This window comes from Mustela nivalis (assembly GCF_964662115.1).
Source record: "Mustela nivalis genome assembly, chromosome: 4".
In the NCBI taxonomy this organism is placed as follows: domain Eukaryota; kingdom Metazoa; phylum Chordata; class Mammalia; order Carnivora; family Mustelidae; genus Mustela; species Mustela nivalis.
Window position 1 is genome coordinate 15,045,350 of NC_139023.1, and position 16,312 is coordinate 15,061,661.

Consider the following 16,312-nt stretch of genomic DNA (forward strand, 5'->3'; position numbering starts at 1 on the left):
TTTCCAGTGGACTTCCATCTTGCCTGCCCCATCAATCTCACAGGAAACTCTAAAACAGAAAGGAAATAAAAACACATTGTTTTTAAGATCAACTTAAAAAACAAACAAACAAACAAACAAAAACAACAAAACAAAAAAACGATGATCTTCCAGATGTGAATTCTAGTTACTTGTGAGATAAAGCTTTTATTGTAATGTAGGGGTTTTTGCCACTTTGAGATAAGGTTGAAAGGGGGGAAAGAGGTAATACTTTTCAGTAAAACTGTAACTAAATTTTATCTTTCATTAAAGGCTATAATATCTTTCACTTTTTATAATGATACATAGATACATAGATAAAGATAGATATAACTATAATTACATATAGATTCATATTATCCATAGATATCTTAATCTGTGTGTGTACCTATGTGTGTATCTATCTATCATCTCTATCCTATTGGTTTTGTTTGTCTGGAGAACTCTGACTAAAACACCACTCAAACAAACCCAAATAAATGTGGTGTGTTGACTAGCACTGTCAGCATTACCAAAGAGCTTGATCAAACTACAGAATTTTGGACTCTGCTCTGGATCTGCTGCCAGTGGTCCAGATTTCATATTTTGTATTTTAACAAATTTCATAGTGATCTGTGTGCATATTACAATTTCATAAGGACTGAATTAGAGTACTGTCTTGAGTTTAAAAGTATACATTTATCAGTGTAATTTCATTACATTTATAGTTATCTCTTCTACAAGGTTCTAAATCCATGAGGATAGAATCATATCTTAAATGACCATCCTAGTCATATTTTAGTAATAGCATACTACTGTTATCTTAGGCTTGCGCAGTATTGTATCTTTGATGACTAACCCAGTTTCTGGTGCAAATTTATTGAACATTTTAGCCCTGAAAACTAAGTGCCAACATGAGAATAATCACAATTAATATTAGGTAGTACAGGGTGTAGGACAACTTAAATTCTTATTATTTTTATAATATTTTACATTTCTTAATTATACTTTCTATAAGAAGCTAATTTTCTACTTTACCTGGAAACTAGTATATTATTAAAATTACAAAAAATAAGATATAAGCAAAGCCATCATTAAGAGGAAGCACATATATTTTGAAATTCATACTTACAAATAATACATAGGTAACAACAACCATTTGTTATTCCTTCTGACATCCGAAGATATTATCTACAGAAAACTTTTTTCTTCATTCCAGTCTCTCCATAAGACTCTGTGGAAATAGGTATCAGTCCTAAGCTTTGCTTCACCTCAGTTTCTTGCTGTCACTCTCGAGATTTGTTTTTGTTTGTTTTAATATCGAAGAGCACATTTTCTAGATATTTAAAAATATATTAACCATGATGATCTTATAATCTGTCCTTATTTAATGGAGTAGTTACTTTGGGTTTTCAGGGGCCCAGGAAAACAGTGCATGCATTTGGGCCAGTAGGTCATCTTTTTTCTATAGTCTTCTCTACAACCCCAACTTTATTTTCAGAATTGGTATCACAAGAGAAAAATATCTTCTTCTTCCTTAACGTCATACAATGTCACACAAAAATTTAGTAAATTAACTAGAAACTTCTGGGCAATTTCTGGATAACATGGCCTAATGTATTATCATGTGTATTTTAAAAACTGGACTTTTCAATCAAACACATAGTTGCGACTCAAGAATGACACAATCAAATTGCTTCGGTGCTCTGGCTATTATGTTAAGATATTCTATCATAGGCAAGAGTAAAACATAAAGACCTGATGTAATTTAAAATAATTTTTTTTTAGTTGGATTAGCTCACATTCCTCTAATTGGTATCATTCTTTTTCTAACAAACACTAAAAAGAGAAAACTCAATCAAAAAGAACATTCTGTAGAGGGTGATCCATAATAAAATCTATTTTTCTGTCTCTAAGAAAAAAAAATAGCCCTAGAAGATGAGATATTCAAGTCTACTTACTGGAACGCAGTAATAGAATAAGCATGGAAACCAAATTAAAAAAGCTTTTAAAACTCGACTCATTTCTCTTCATCATTTTTTAATGTAATACCATGGAATATATTTAGTTTTCACCATGGTGAATTATTGAAATTAAGGAAGTTAAAGTTCTCTCCTTGATAATGGGGTAGATATATTCTGTTGTCAGCAAACTCAGTCAGCCTGTGTTGTGATTTCTCAGGTACCTATCAACTCTGGGACAAGAGGGTGGCTTTGTGATCTCCACTACTCCTTTTCATGTACAGGTGTCTCCTTTGTTTTTCTCTTTGTTCTTGTTTGTTTCCTTATAACTTAGTCAAGTATTTTTATAAAATGGTGCTTTGAAAAAATTTTCAAAAATTACTATAAACTGTGATGCCAATTTTGAAACAAGTAAAGAAAATAGCCTTCAAATAAGTGTAAAAGATATAAAGGATGAAGGGTATTAAGTAATCAGGTAAGTAGACATCTAGGAATGCATATGCTTGAAGAAAAAGAAACTAGATAAAATTAAAATTATTCTTTAAGGGGCTCCTGGGTGGCTCCGTTGGTGAAGCATCTGCCTTTGGCTCAGATCCCTGGGATTCAGTTCCGTATCAGGCTCCCTGCTCAGCAGGGAGCGTACTTCCCCCTCTCCTTCTGCCTACAGCTCCCCCGGCTCATGCTCTCTCTCTTTGTCTGTCAAATAAATAAATTAAAACTTCTTAAAAAAAAATCTTTAAAAAAAGAGAAAAATATGTATTCTTTAAGTTTATACAAAAAGAGAAGAAAATAAGTGGTCTAAAGACCTTGCTTTTATTTAACAAAGCAGGGAAAACCTTGTAATAATAAGAAGAAGCCTTCGAGCCCCCACAGACACTCTTCGAGGAATGGGAGATAGGAATTCTAATAGGTGCTCCAGGCACCCGTGCAGCATGTACCCACTCACTCATACCCTTGCATTCTTTTAGAAACGTCCAGCACTAACCTAAGAAATTACTAGAACCATCTCTTCAACATTGCTTTTGGTATTATTCTTGCTGATAGATAAAATAACTATGTTGGCCTTTTATTTTTGTTGATTATCTATGTGTATTCTTTACGATATTTTCATTTCAAACCCTTATAAAAATATACAGCCCAATTAATTATTTTTATTTGTCTTTAACCTGGCTTCTTTTGGACATATCCCGAAAGATCAAAAGAGTCCTAGAAATAATTTTTTATAAGAAACTAATAATATGACTATGACACACCTTATAGAATCTTAAAACCTAAATGCTTAGGCTAGTTGTAAACATTATTTTATAATAAACCTGATTAGCTAATTATACACTTGTAGATACTACTCTGAGATGCCTTCAAATTTTTGTATGGTGAGAAAGGCTGGCAGTAGCATAGGAGTCTCAAACATCCTCAAACAACTGTAGAGTCTTGCAAGGCAATCAAAAGCCCAGTACAGAGCAGCCCCAAGGATCTGAGAGTGAGGACACTTCAAAGTCCCTCCAAAGAGTTGGTCTCAGAACACTTTAATTGGCACATATAAAGAAGCATACTATAAGTGCTCTGAAAAAATAACTCCAGTGAGGTGGCTATACATTTACACAGAGAAATATTTTTGTTATATACCACCAACAAATCAGTCCTTGTCAGCAAACCAGGAATCCCAACTCAGGTGATTATTATTATTATTTTTTAACTGAATCTTAGAAGCCTCCAAGGGAAAAATAAAGAAGACTTTGTAAGAAACAAAAACAAAAATAATATTATCACTTACTAACTACAAGTAGTCTTACACAAGCTGTTTTTGTTTAGTTTAGTTTTAATAGCTTTTGCTTCAATTTCCTTATATGTAAAATGAAGAGATAGGGACACCTGGGGGGGAGGGAGGGGCTCAGTCAGTTAAGTGGGGAACCTTGATTTCAGTTCAGGTTTTGATCTCAGGGTTGTGAGTTCGAGTCCCACATTGGGCTCCACACCAGGCATGAAGTCTACCTAAAAAAAAAAAAAGAAAAGATTGCCAAGAGTCTTACTATCTTAGACACTATAGAATTTTGTGATTTGTGGATATCATGTGCAGAGCAGCAGAATTTACCTTTATGCTATTTCTGTCACATACTTACAGTAAACTGATGCTCGCACAAAGTGCAACATCCAGTTTTCTCCAGAAATCTCTTCATTATGTAAGCATATGCTTATGTCATATATTGGGAATGGTGTGATAACATGATGGGTATTAGGTAGCATTAGTGAAATTACATTGTAGAAATAGATGGTTAGTAAAAAAGGGAAAATACTTTCAGTTTTTACTTTTCATTACTATATTGCGGGTTACAACACACCAAAAGTATACACTTCTTTAAATAAATTACTATCAGAGATTTTATCCTTTGGAGGATCTTTCCTCAATTTTCTGTGAGCTTTTTCCTATTTTGTTCATCTTTCTTTTACTACCAACACTACTTTGATTCATCCCATATGACCTGGAACAGATACTGTTATAAAAGTTTTTTTTTTTTAAGATTTTATTTATTTATTTGACAGACAGAGATCACAAGTAGGCAGAGAAGCAGGCAGAGAGAGAGGAGAAAGCAGGCTCCCTGCTGAGCAGAGAGCCCGACGTGGGACTCGATCCCAGGACCTGAGCCGAAGGCAGCGGCTTAACCCACTGAGCCACCCAGGCGCCCCTGTTATAAAAGTTTTTAACCAATTTATTTGCTCTTAAGTATTTCTATTTCTAATTGCCTTTTATTCATCCACTGAATAAATCTCTTAGCATTTCTCTCATGATGTCACTCAGTGGATCAAAAGTTTAACAATTTTTCATTACCTGCAAATAAATCCCAAACCATGAAACAGCATTGAAGACTCCTGCCATTTGACTTCAAGTTATCACCATTCCCTCCTTCTAATGTGTGTGTGTGTGTGTGTGTACATATATATACACTAGATAGTTTAGACACACTAGATAGCTCACAGTGTCCTAAAGAATTTTGTATGCATTTCTACTTGCCCAAATTGTTACCTTTGCATCTGAGGATCATCTTCTGATTTCTAAAACTGGATTATTAATGCCTCAGTCTCATCTGATGAACTTACATCATGTTGCGAAGAGAAAATAGATGTTATTGTTTAAGGACTAACCATAAACATATTTACCAATCTCTCTCTCTCTCTCATTCTCTCTCTCTCTCTCTTTTTTTTTTTTCCATTTACATCCTCAAATATTGGATCAGGCTTCTATCCAAATCTGACCCCTCCTTGTCCTCAAGAGCTCATTTTTTTTTACCTTCTCAAAGCCTTTGTAATAGAGTTATCCTCTTTCTAGTTTGAATCATAAATTTCTCCTTCTTCACTGCATCATTATATCAGCATTGAAAACGCAACCCATTTATGACATACAGTTTGCAAAGCTCTGAATCTTGCCTGGTTTATGATACTAAGCTTCCTGAATCACAGATTAAATTTTCTAAGTAGTTTATATAAATGATTTATGTGATTCCTGTCATTGAAAAGAAATCTAAAAAGACATATAGCATATTTTAAAATTGTAGGGTAGACATTACACAGAATAGTGAATAAATATACTGCATGGTAAACAGCACCAACAAAAAATGCCAGCATATAAAAAAAGTTTCAATTAATTTAAGGGCAAATAGTCACATAGAATATTTTGAACATAAAAAAAGAACAGATGTAGCATTTGATAAGTAGTGTAAAAAAGGTGAAATTATTGCAATTTACCCAATTGACTTTCCCATATACCTTGTTTACGAACTGTTTTACTTAACAATGAGATAGTTTTTATAGTAAAAAACTGCCTTAAAAAAAAAAAAAAGAACTGTCTTCCCTTGAATGAAATTCTCAAGTAAACTTGAAAATATGTAAAGATATAATGTGTAATATATTCTCATCCAGACCTCTATGTTCTAAACATCTGGATGATAAACCGTGTCTAAAGATATTTAGATTGAGCAATTTAGGTTGCTCAGTTGATTAAGCACCTGCCTTTGGCTCAGGTTTTGATCCCAGGAAGGGTCCTGTCCCACGCCAGGCTCCCTGCTCAGCGCAGAGTCTGCTTTTCCCTCTCTCTCTGCCTGCCTCTCCACCGGCTTATGCTCTCTTTCTAACAAATAAATAAATAAAATATTTTAAAAAAATAAATAATTGTAAAATAAATATATGAATTTCTATCTCTATATCAACAAACTCTAAAAGCTATATATATATTTTTAAAGGTAAAATTACAATGCACATATTAACTCAAAACTATGTGTGAAACATCTTATTGTATTCTGTAATTGATAAACAAAGCCGCAAGATGCCAAAATTTGTTCAGGATTCCTAAGAATAGACATGTATATAGACAATCAGGAAGGTTAAAATAAACTTGCTAATAGATGCAAAACTGGTCACTATCAAGAAGAAAATAAAACGCATTGTTTGGAATGATCTCTTCCACCCTGGTGGTTTAGGATGAAGGAACCCAATTTCATTTCCACCAGACATAATTAACTATCAACTCTGTAAGCAGGAATAATTTATATTGCATCAGTTTTCCACAGTTAATTTCTATCTATACAGAGCTTCATAACAGACCAATAAGGGCAATGAAAGGCATACCCCCCTATGAAACCAGATTACCCCCAAGTGTCTGCTGGCAATACCTAGCATTCCATACCACAGATACCCAAAAGAAAATTCCCATCTAACCTATTCCACCTCTGTTTATATGCATGCTAAAAGGAAAAAATATTACTAATTGCTATCATAATTAAAACATAAATTAATAAAACTTGATTTTAATGGTTAGCAGTAGTTTTCAGTGTGAAATACACATCAATATTACATTTCTTTAATGCTATTTAAGGTTATACAGAAAAATCTATGATCACTCTTGTCAACACAGCTATTTTGATATCCCCCAAATTTGAAAACACTAATTTAAGTAATAATTAAACTGTCAGTACATAGAATGAGATCTGACTTTACTTAAAAATCAGTGTTTTATTTCATTTCTCTAGTTCTTTTTGACCACTATCCAGTGAGATAAATCTGAAAATACCATATAATGAAAAAAAAGAGAGAAAGACTTATTTTCACTAAGTTTAGTTTTTCTAAATTTTATTACTATTTACTAACATTCAAGTAGGTCCAAAGTGAAAATTCTCCACTGTTTTCCATGCATTTTCTCTTGAAGTCAAAGACAAATCTTTCATTCTCCTAACCTTTTTGGCTTTTCTAGTACTGTGAACCCTTTCACTGGGCATTTTTAGCCTCCTTGAAACCATTAAGTCCTTTGTATCAACTCACACTGAAGCCTAGACTGCTCACTGGTGTAAAGGTCCATATCTGGGTTCTATTGTTTTTTCATCAGGATTATTAATACTATAAGATAATCGCTCACAAAGATATTCTACTCCTCACTGCGTTTTAATAAGCTGCTTATACTAAGTAGGTGTCTGCGGTTGTGCTGTTAAGCAGAGAAGACACACATGGATCCAAGGGATAAACAGGTGACTCTGCTTCAGCTGAGTCATTTCCATGCCTCTATAAAATATGTATGACCAAATTTACACATCAATGTAAATAGCAATAGTTAGATGTTTCCTTTGACTTGTCTTGATAGATAAAAGTAAGAAGGATACTGGGGTTTTAGACAGATTATCCTGAAATTCTCATTAAAAACTATACAATACAGGTGAGAAAGTTAAATGCATACAGATTTTTTTAATATTCTAAGCATTTTGAGCTCTAAAACTACTCAAAATTTCTCTCAGGAGTATACAGGTAATGTGTTTGAATTCTAGGTCATCACTTTGAAATAAATTCAGGCAGAAATTACTTTAAAAATTCTGAGATTTACATAAAATTGGTAGCAGTGTTAGATGCTATTCTATAGGATTCAGGCTTTGGCTCTTTTTTCTTTTTATTTTACAGGATATCTACTATGTACTTAGCCTGAGAAATACCAAAAACTCTCTTCAGAAGTGGAGAATGGTGATTATAACAGTGACTGGACTTTGTAATTTGGATATACAAAGAACATATACTCTTATTCAAGGCATACAGCTTGGAGCTTGTGAGAAATGCAGAATCTCTGGCTCTTGCCCAGACCCAAAGACTCACGGTTTGAATTTAACAAGATGCTCAGGTGATCCATATGCACATTAAAGTCTGAGAGTCACTGCTTTAAATGGCTTCATACCTTCTGCCTTGCCTCTCTTCAGCTCATCCTTCTTGCAATGAGTTCCAAACTCCAAGGCACTGCAATATTATCATAATGTATTCGAACATGAAAAAGATTCTCATACCAAAAAATAATTGAAAACCATAGCTCAATAGTACAAGCGTATTGATATTACAAAGAGACAAACTAGATTATCTTGCTGCTTAAATATAGTATATTAGTATTATGTATAATAGTCTCTAAAATAAAATCCAAACCCCTGGCAAGCAAGGGGTTTGATCTGGGCACAGCCCGATTATGTCACAATCACACACAAAGTGAATTTTTTAAAAACTTGAAATTCTTGCAGTTCCTGAGTGCCTGGGTGGCTCCATTGGTTGAGAAACTGCCTTCAGCTCAGGTCATGATCCTGGAGTCTCGGCTTCGAGTCATGCATTGGGCTCCCTGCTCGGCAGGGGGGTCTGCTTTTCCCTCTGACTTTTCCCCTCTCTCATCCTCCCTTGCTCTCTTCTCTCAAATAAATAGAAAATATAAATAAATAAACAAATACATAAAATCTTAAAAAATTAAAAAATAATCTTGGACTTCCTATTATCTCTCTTGCCTCTATACTCTTCAAGTACTCCTTCTTCTGGCTGGAATGCCGTATTCACCTTGGCACCTCTTTTTCAATCTGAAGAATTTTCTACCAAGTGTATGCACTATGAAGCTCTGCCCAATTTCAAACTCTCCTTAAGTTAGCATTTAACTAATACATCCATGAGACCCCTGTTTGAAAATTCAGTACACATATTTGTAGGCATCTACATATTCAAGTCTGAATCACATGGAGACCAAGAGAAAATCAAGATAGGAGTTATTCCATTTGTGCTCGTTTCCCTAGATCTAGTAGACTCTAAATATATGTGAAAGAAAGGATGAAAGAATGAAAGAATATTCAAAGTGGCTCCCCGTTCGTATATTCACATTTTGTCTTAGACCAAAATGTCATGACAATCAGAAGGTAATAGATGAAATCTACCTCATTTATGAGAGAACCTGAATACTGCCTTGGAAGAGTAGACTATCTCTGCATTCCTCTTCTTAGAGCCTTAAAAAGCATTAAGAGAAAGAGAAAAGATGCTTCTAGTTTATGTCATTTCTCTTTTATCTGTACAAGAAACTGAGGTGTATCATGACACAATATCTAGTCCTAGCCCATTGTTTGTCTCTCTGTTATTCATGGCCTTCATAAGCAATACCGAGTCATCAAAAGACTAACCTAAGTCTACTTTCTGATGAATGTGGAAGCATGAGTACTTTAAATCCTTTTGAAGACTCTTTCAAACTTGGTATCATATCTTTCTTCAGTGAAAACTAGATAAACTATTTGCTTTGCATAAATATATAATAAATAGAGAGGAGAATAAGTAAAAAAGAAATGCTTAGGGCACAAACAAGTGAGCCCATATATTTCTATAATATCTCAGAATCACTTGTGTATTTTGGAACATTTGAATATATACATATAGCTTTCAGTGTTTCATGACAAACTAGATAATTACAATTAGACTATATCTATATACATCATTATGAGTTCAATCTAAACCTTTTTGCATAATTTACAATGTGAGATGAGCCGATGGTGTTTCTGCTATTTCTTGAAACCTTTAAGTCTTCTCTTTAGCCCACATATTTATTATATCGCTAAAATACCTTCTATGCCCTTTATCAAGCTCACCAGGTGTTATAGTTACTCTTTGTCTGATATTTATTCACACATTCATTATTTATTGATTACTTATTAGCAGTTGTTGACAACTCCGTGAAAACCAGATTTGTTAACATGTGGATAATAATGGGATGAGCAAGAGGTCTGGTTTATAGATCTCCACATACAAGGAAAGAATATAAGTGAGCCCTGAGCCCTGAGAAGGATGTCATACTGATGACAATTTTTGGAATTCATATAGCATGCATGTCTTCCTTTCACAGGTACCCTTCCCCAATTAAAGGAATGATGTTTAATGGGGTCCAGCTTATCTATCTCTGTAGCCCTCATATTAAGAATGGTTTTAAGCAGTGAATTTGAGGATTTCATTCCTTCTTTGGTTCTGAGAAAGTAACAGCTATTATTTTATCAAACTTCTTTTTATCACCTCTATTTCTTTCTACTAAATTTTATATTAAATGAATCCCAGAACTTATCCATTTGTTTTCCATATTTCTTAATTATTTTAAGTGGGATAATTTGATTGTATTCACATTTTTTCCTAAACAGAATAATTCTTCAGGTTGATCGTCCAGCTTCCTCATTTATTTCTTCTATTTTCTCCATTAGAAGTATTTTCCTTTCTAAGCTCTAAATGTAACTTGTTTTTTACAGTCTTTTTCTTTTTAAGGTGCTATATTTTTTTATTTAAATTTTAGTTAATTAACATACAGTACAATATTGATTTCAAGAGTAGAATTCAGTGATTCCTCATTACACACTAATGCTGTATTCATTACAACAAGTACCCTCTCTAATACCCATCACCCAGGAGCACCTCCCCCACTCATCTCCCTCTCAACCCTCAGTTTCCTCCCTTATTATTGAGTCTCTTGCAGTCTCTACCTGTTTTTTATTGTTTTTTTTTTTTTGGAAGATTTTATTTATTTATTTGACAGACAGAGATCACAAGTAGGCAGAGAGGCAGGCAGAGAGAAAGGGGAAAGCAGGCTCCCTGCTGAGCAGAGAGCCCCATGTAAGGCTCCATCCCAGGACCTTGAGATCATGACCTGAGTGGAAGGCAGAGACTTATCCCACTGAGCCACCCAGGTGCCCCTTCACCTGTTTTTTTGTTTTTTGTTTTTTTGTTTTTGTTTCCGTTAAATGCAATTCCCTTCATTATCTCCCAGACTTCCACACATTTTTTATTTTGAAGCTTTCATCTGATTGCTTCTTTCACTTATCTTTTTCTCTTTGTTGATTTTTATGTTTATTTTCTGGGATCCCTCTTTTCCAAGTTGTGGGTCATGTTTTGCAGCACAATTATCCCATCTTCTGAAACTGTGTTTGTAGTGCTGCCGGGTCTGGTTCCACAGGTTCCTGGGCTGTAACATTGGTAGCATAGCCTATAGTCTGGAGTAGTTGGGACTGAGAGCTGAGGTTTTCAGGGGTACCAAGCACTATAATTCCTTGAACCCTTCTTCTTCTATACCTGCTTTTGATTCACAGATAGTTCTCTTTCTGTTCTGAGCTCTATTCTGAATGCAGTTACGGATTCTTAAGACTCTTCCATGTTTTCTTTGGGTTTCCTTGAGAGTGCTCAGTGGTTCATCTTTAAACTGGAAGTAGTTGTTTCAAGTACAGGATTTTAACAAGACTCTTAAAATGGATGTACATAACATTTTAGTCTGGCCTTGAAATATAGATTTGGGTTTTGTATGCTAGGATGGAGTAGAGAGGGGCAAATTTCAGTCAAGTCGTCCTTTAGCAGTGTATGGAAGTTAGAAGCACAAAATACACTCAGAGAATGATGGTAGTATGTATGCATACACATTTTTCAATGATTTAAATATTAATCTTATTCAAAAACACCTTTACAGAAACATCCAGAATAATGTTTGACCAAACCAAAATATAGGGGCACCATGGCCCAGCCAATTTCACACATAAAATTAACCATAACAAATGCACTCTTAGACAACTTTGTTTTTTGTACTTTGTCCAAGTGAGGAGCTACAGTCCACAGCTATCTATTTCTAGGCTGTGCCCATGTAATCATGCAGAACTACCTGTAAACCTGGCCTGAGTCTTCTTCTGCTCTATCAACTGATCATAGGGAATTGCCCAGGAGGCCCTTGGTGTGGGCTGGGAAGGAGAAGTTGGTGGAAAAAGTGTAGAAACCGTAGGTATTGGAGCTACTTCTTCATGTATCTTACCTATGCCCACAAGGCCTTTTCACGGCAAATATCATTTATACCACTTCTATTTGATGATGGAGTACTGCTGTACACACTCAACTTTAGGGTTTGGTGGGTTAGGTAATTCCCAGTTCATGATAGGAAACTCAGGTCATGTGATAACTTGGTGGCCCATGGTTAACATTCAGTCTCTACAAAGGCCCAGTGGAAGGCCAAAGCTATTTCTCGAAAGGACAGTAATTATCCATGGAGAATGGCAGGACTTTGTTCCAAAATCCTAAAGGCCTACACTGTGATTCACTTATAGGAGCTCTGAATAACACCCCTAACTATCACTGACATTTCAAGGACCATTAGATCTGTGCATGATATGGCCCAGTGGCAGAGGAGCTTGCATAGCAGCCTGGAAAGAGTCACAATTCAAGTCCAAAGACAGCCTGCTGGCAAGAATTCTTTCTAGCTCAGGAGAGGTCTGCCCTTGTTCTATTAAGAGCTTCAGCTAATCAGATTATATAATTACTAAGGAAAATTTGTTTTACTCAAAACCCAGTAACTTAAATGTGAATATCAACCAAAAGGAACACCTTCACAGAAACACCCAAATATCTGGGCACCATTGCCCAGCATATCAACATATAAAATTTACTATCATAGATGACAAAATCAAAATTGTTTTTAACAAGATAATTACAGTGGTATTCAGCAGAATATACAAAAATGTGTAGACATTGAAGAAAAGAGTATTCTTGAAATACTTAAAGAACAAGTTAACAGAATTTTTGGTAGTGTTAGAAATCAAGGTATCAGAAACAAACACTATATCCATGGGACACCTGGGTGGCTCAGTCTTTCGAACATCAGACTCTTGATTTCTACTCCAATAGTGGCTCTGGGTCATGGGATTGAACCCTGCTTTGGGCTCCATACTCAAAGAGGAGCCTCCTTGGGATTCTGTCTCCCTCTGTCCCTCTCCAGGCTTATACTTGAGAGTCTCAATCAATCTCTCTCTCTAAGTAAATAATCTTAAAAAACAAAAGAAACACTATATTCAAAAGTAATTACAATAAATTTGATAAGATAATTATGTATCAAAATACTCAATAAATATTTAGAATTAAAATACTCAGAAAGGTAAAGCAAGAATGAAAATGCCAGTTCATTGATCATTTACATCGAAGTCAGAATTGAATCTGTACTTATTTTTAAAAACTTTGACCAGTACATACATGTTCTTTCAAAGAAATATTTAATTGTTATTGGCTTAAAATAACAATGTGATGCTTAAAGTCACAATTATTTAAAAATTCTTAAAATTAAGACTTACATTGGCAGATATTTTGTACTTTGGCTTCTGTAAAAAATGCAATCTTAAATATTTCTAAAGACAATCAGAACATTGGTATTGTGATTGATGATGAACGTTAGGTTACTATTGCTAACTTATAAGTAGATTTAGAGGACTTCACTTTGTACAGTGAATATTGCACAATTTAGTTTTTCTAAAGAGGTTGTACTGTAGTGCTTTGATGCATCAATCAATAAATCTTATTTATATGGGAAAAGTATTAAGTTCGATAATGACAATAGCCAGTGGTTCATTTCATGATGCTGTTGCATTAGCTTAACTGTCTGTGCTCAACCCCCTTAGAATCAGGAGACTGAAAACGGCTTTAAGAAAATATATTGCCAGGGTGCCTGTGGCTCAGTGGGTTAAGCCTCTGTCTTCAGTTCAAGTCAGGATCTCAGGGTCCTGGGATTGAGTCCTGCATTGGGCTCTCTGATCAGCAGAGAGCCTGCTTTCCCCTTTCTCTCTCCCTGCTTCTCTGCCTACTTGTGGTCTCTCTCTCTGTCAAATAAATAAATAAAATATTAAAAAAAAATCTTTAAAAATAAACAAGTCAACTTAAAATATATATATATATATATATATATATATATATATATATATATATATATATATATATATCTCCTATCACTCTACCTTAGCTGTTCTCCATTGTAACAGTAGTAGAAATCTAAGATGGCCCAGCCTTACCAACAGCTTAAATTTTTTTAAAGTCTGACTTTTATTTACTGCTGATTTTTAATTTGTATGATGTTCACAGTTTGCAATTTTATCTTTTATTTTTTTAAAAGATTTTATTTGACAGAGAGAGATCACAGTAGACAGAGAGGCAGGCAGAGAGAGAGAGGGAAGCAGGCTCCCTGCCGAGTAGAGAGCCCGATGCGGGACTCGATCCCAGGACCCTGAGATCATGACCTGAGCCGAACGCAGTGGCTTAACCCACTGAGCCACCCAGGCGTCCCTGCAATTTTATCTTTAATGACTTAAAAAATTAAAAATCTTTATATATTTAGTTATTTTATTAATCTGTTTTAATGTCCCGATTTCTTACTGCTAACAGCAAAGCTTTATTATATTTTGCACAATGAAACACTGAAGTCTGTGATTCTTTTTGTAAAGAATGTCACTGATTTGTTCTATTTTGTCAATTTACAAAATGTAGTTTAATGTAACCTTGTAAAATAATACTGCTACTTTTTATATTAACATGATGAACCAAACCACAAATAGAAAGAAATTAAGATGACTTAATTTTAATTTTGCGACAATAGAGGTAAAGGATCTAACATCCAGTTACATTGTTTTCTCTTTCTGAACACAACTCCTTGATTGATGTGCTTCTCAGGATTGTAAAGATTTGCTGTTCTTAAATGTCTTATCATAGGACTTAATAGAGCAAGTGAGAGTACTTTGACTTTGATTAATGCAGTTTAAAAAGAAAGAAAAAAAGACAGTCAAAATAGGAAAAAAGATTATAATAATAGCTACCGGTGCCAAAGAAAACAAAGCTGGTTTAGTAATGTGGGTGCTGTGCAACATTTTCTTGAAGACATGTCATCTTTTCTTTTCATTCTCTCTCTCTCTCTCTTTTAGGAATTATTTAAGAGAAGGAGGGAGGTAGTATGAGCAGGGGGGATGAACAAGGGGAGAGAAAGCCTTCAACAGATTCTGCGCTGACTGGATGAGCCCAGCGTGGGACTCAAGCTCACAACCCTGAAGATCAGGACCTGATCAGAAACCAAGATTCCAAGGCTCAACTGTCTGTACGGTAACTCAGGTGCCCCAACATGTCATCTTCGCTATAGTTAGTTTTTGTAGAGTCGTAAAGTCCTGGAACCTTCAAAACTGCCTTAACATTAAGGGGGTGAAATGAACTAATAAATTGCCAATCACGGAAATTGGGGTTTAAAGACCTATAGCGGGGCACCTGGGTGGCTCAGCGGGCCTCTGCCTTCTGCTCAGGTCATGATCTCAGGATCCTGGGATCGAGCCCCGCTTCCGGATCTTTGCTCAGCAGGGAGCCTGCTTCCCTCTCTCTCTCTCTGCCTGCCTCTCTGCCTACTTGTGATCTCTGCCTGTCAAATAAATAAAATCTTTAAAAAAAATAAAAATAAAAATAAAGACCTATAGCAAAAATAAAGGGAGAGTCAGAAAATACTGATTTTCTAGATAAAAATAATCCTTGTGTTAACCAATTCTTCATTCCGGTGGAACATCGTCTTACAAGTAGGTATGGTCAGTTCTAAATTAATCCTTTCTGGAGTAGGTGCACCCGCACTTAATGACAAAGACAGTCTTCACGTTTTAAGCAGCCGCCTATTAGTGATATTTTTTATATTGAAGTGATGTTTGAATTCTTTTCTCTTGAAAAATTATTTTGACTCAATTTGTTGTATCAAGGTAAAACATGCAAGTAAATGTTTAAAAATCAGAGATTTTAAAAAACTTCGTTAAGAGTGAGTCGTGCTCACTCCTTTCTAAGGCATTCCTTTGTACCTCTGCTTCTCATAGGCAACTCTTTTCTAATCTTTCCAGATGTTTGTTTTGTTATTTATTTTATATTCCTAAATATTATGCTCTACTGCTACTTTTGTCCTACCAATTGCAGACTCTCCTATTTAACAGTTATGAGGGGTTAAGACACACCTCTCACGACCAGTTCACGGATCCTGACTTTCTTTTTTTCTCATCCTTCCAATGAATTATATTGTCATTTAACTTAAACCAGCAATTAGGGTTTTTCTTATTATCATCTGTAAAAAATGGTCACTTAAGAACCACACTTAACCATGTATACTTATACTTCCTTCTCACATATCCATATCTTTTTAGAAGTTCCAGGATTTATTTGTTTTTCAGATATTCAGCTGTCTGTATATTGCCCTTATATTTTTCTACATGTCTCCTCAGATATGTAGTCTTTTTCAAATGGCA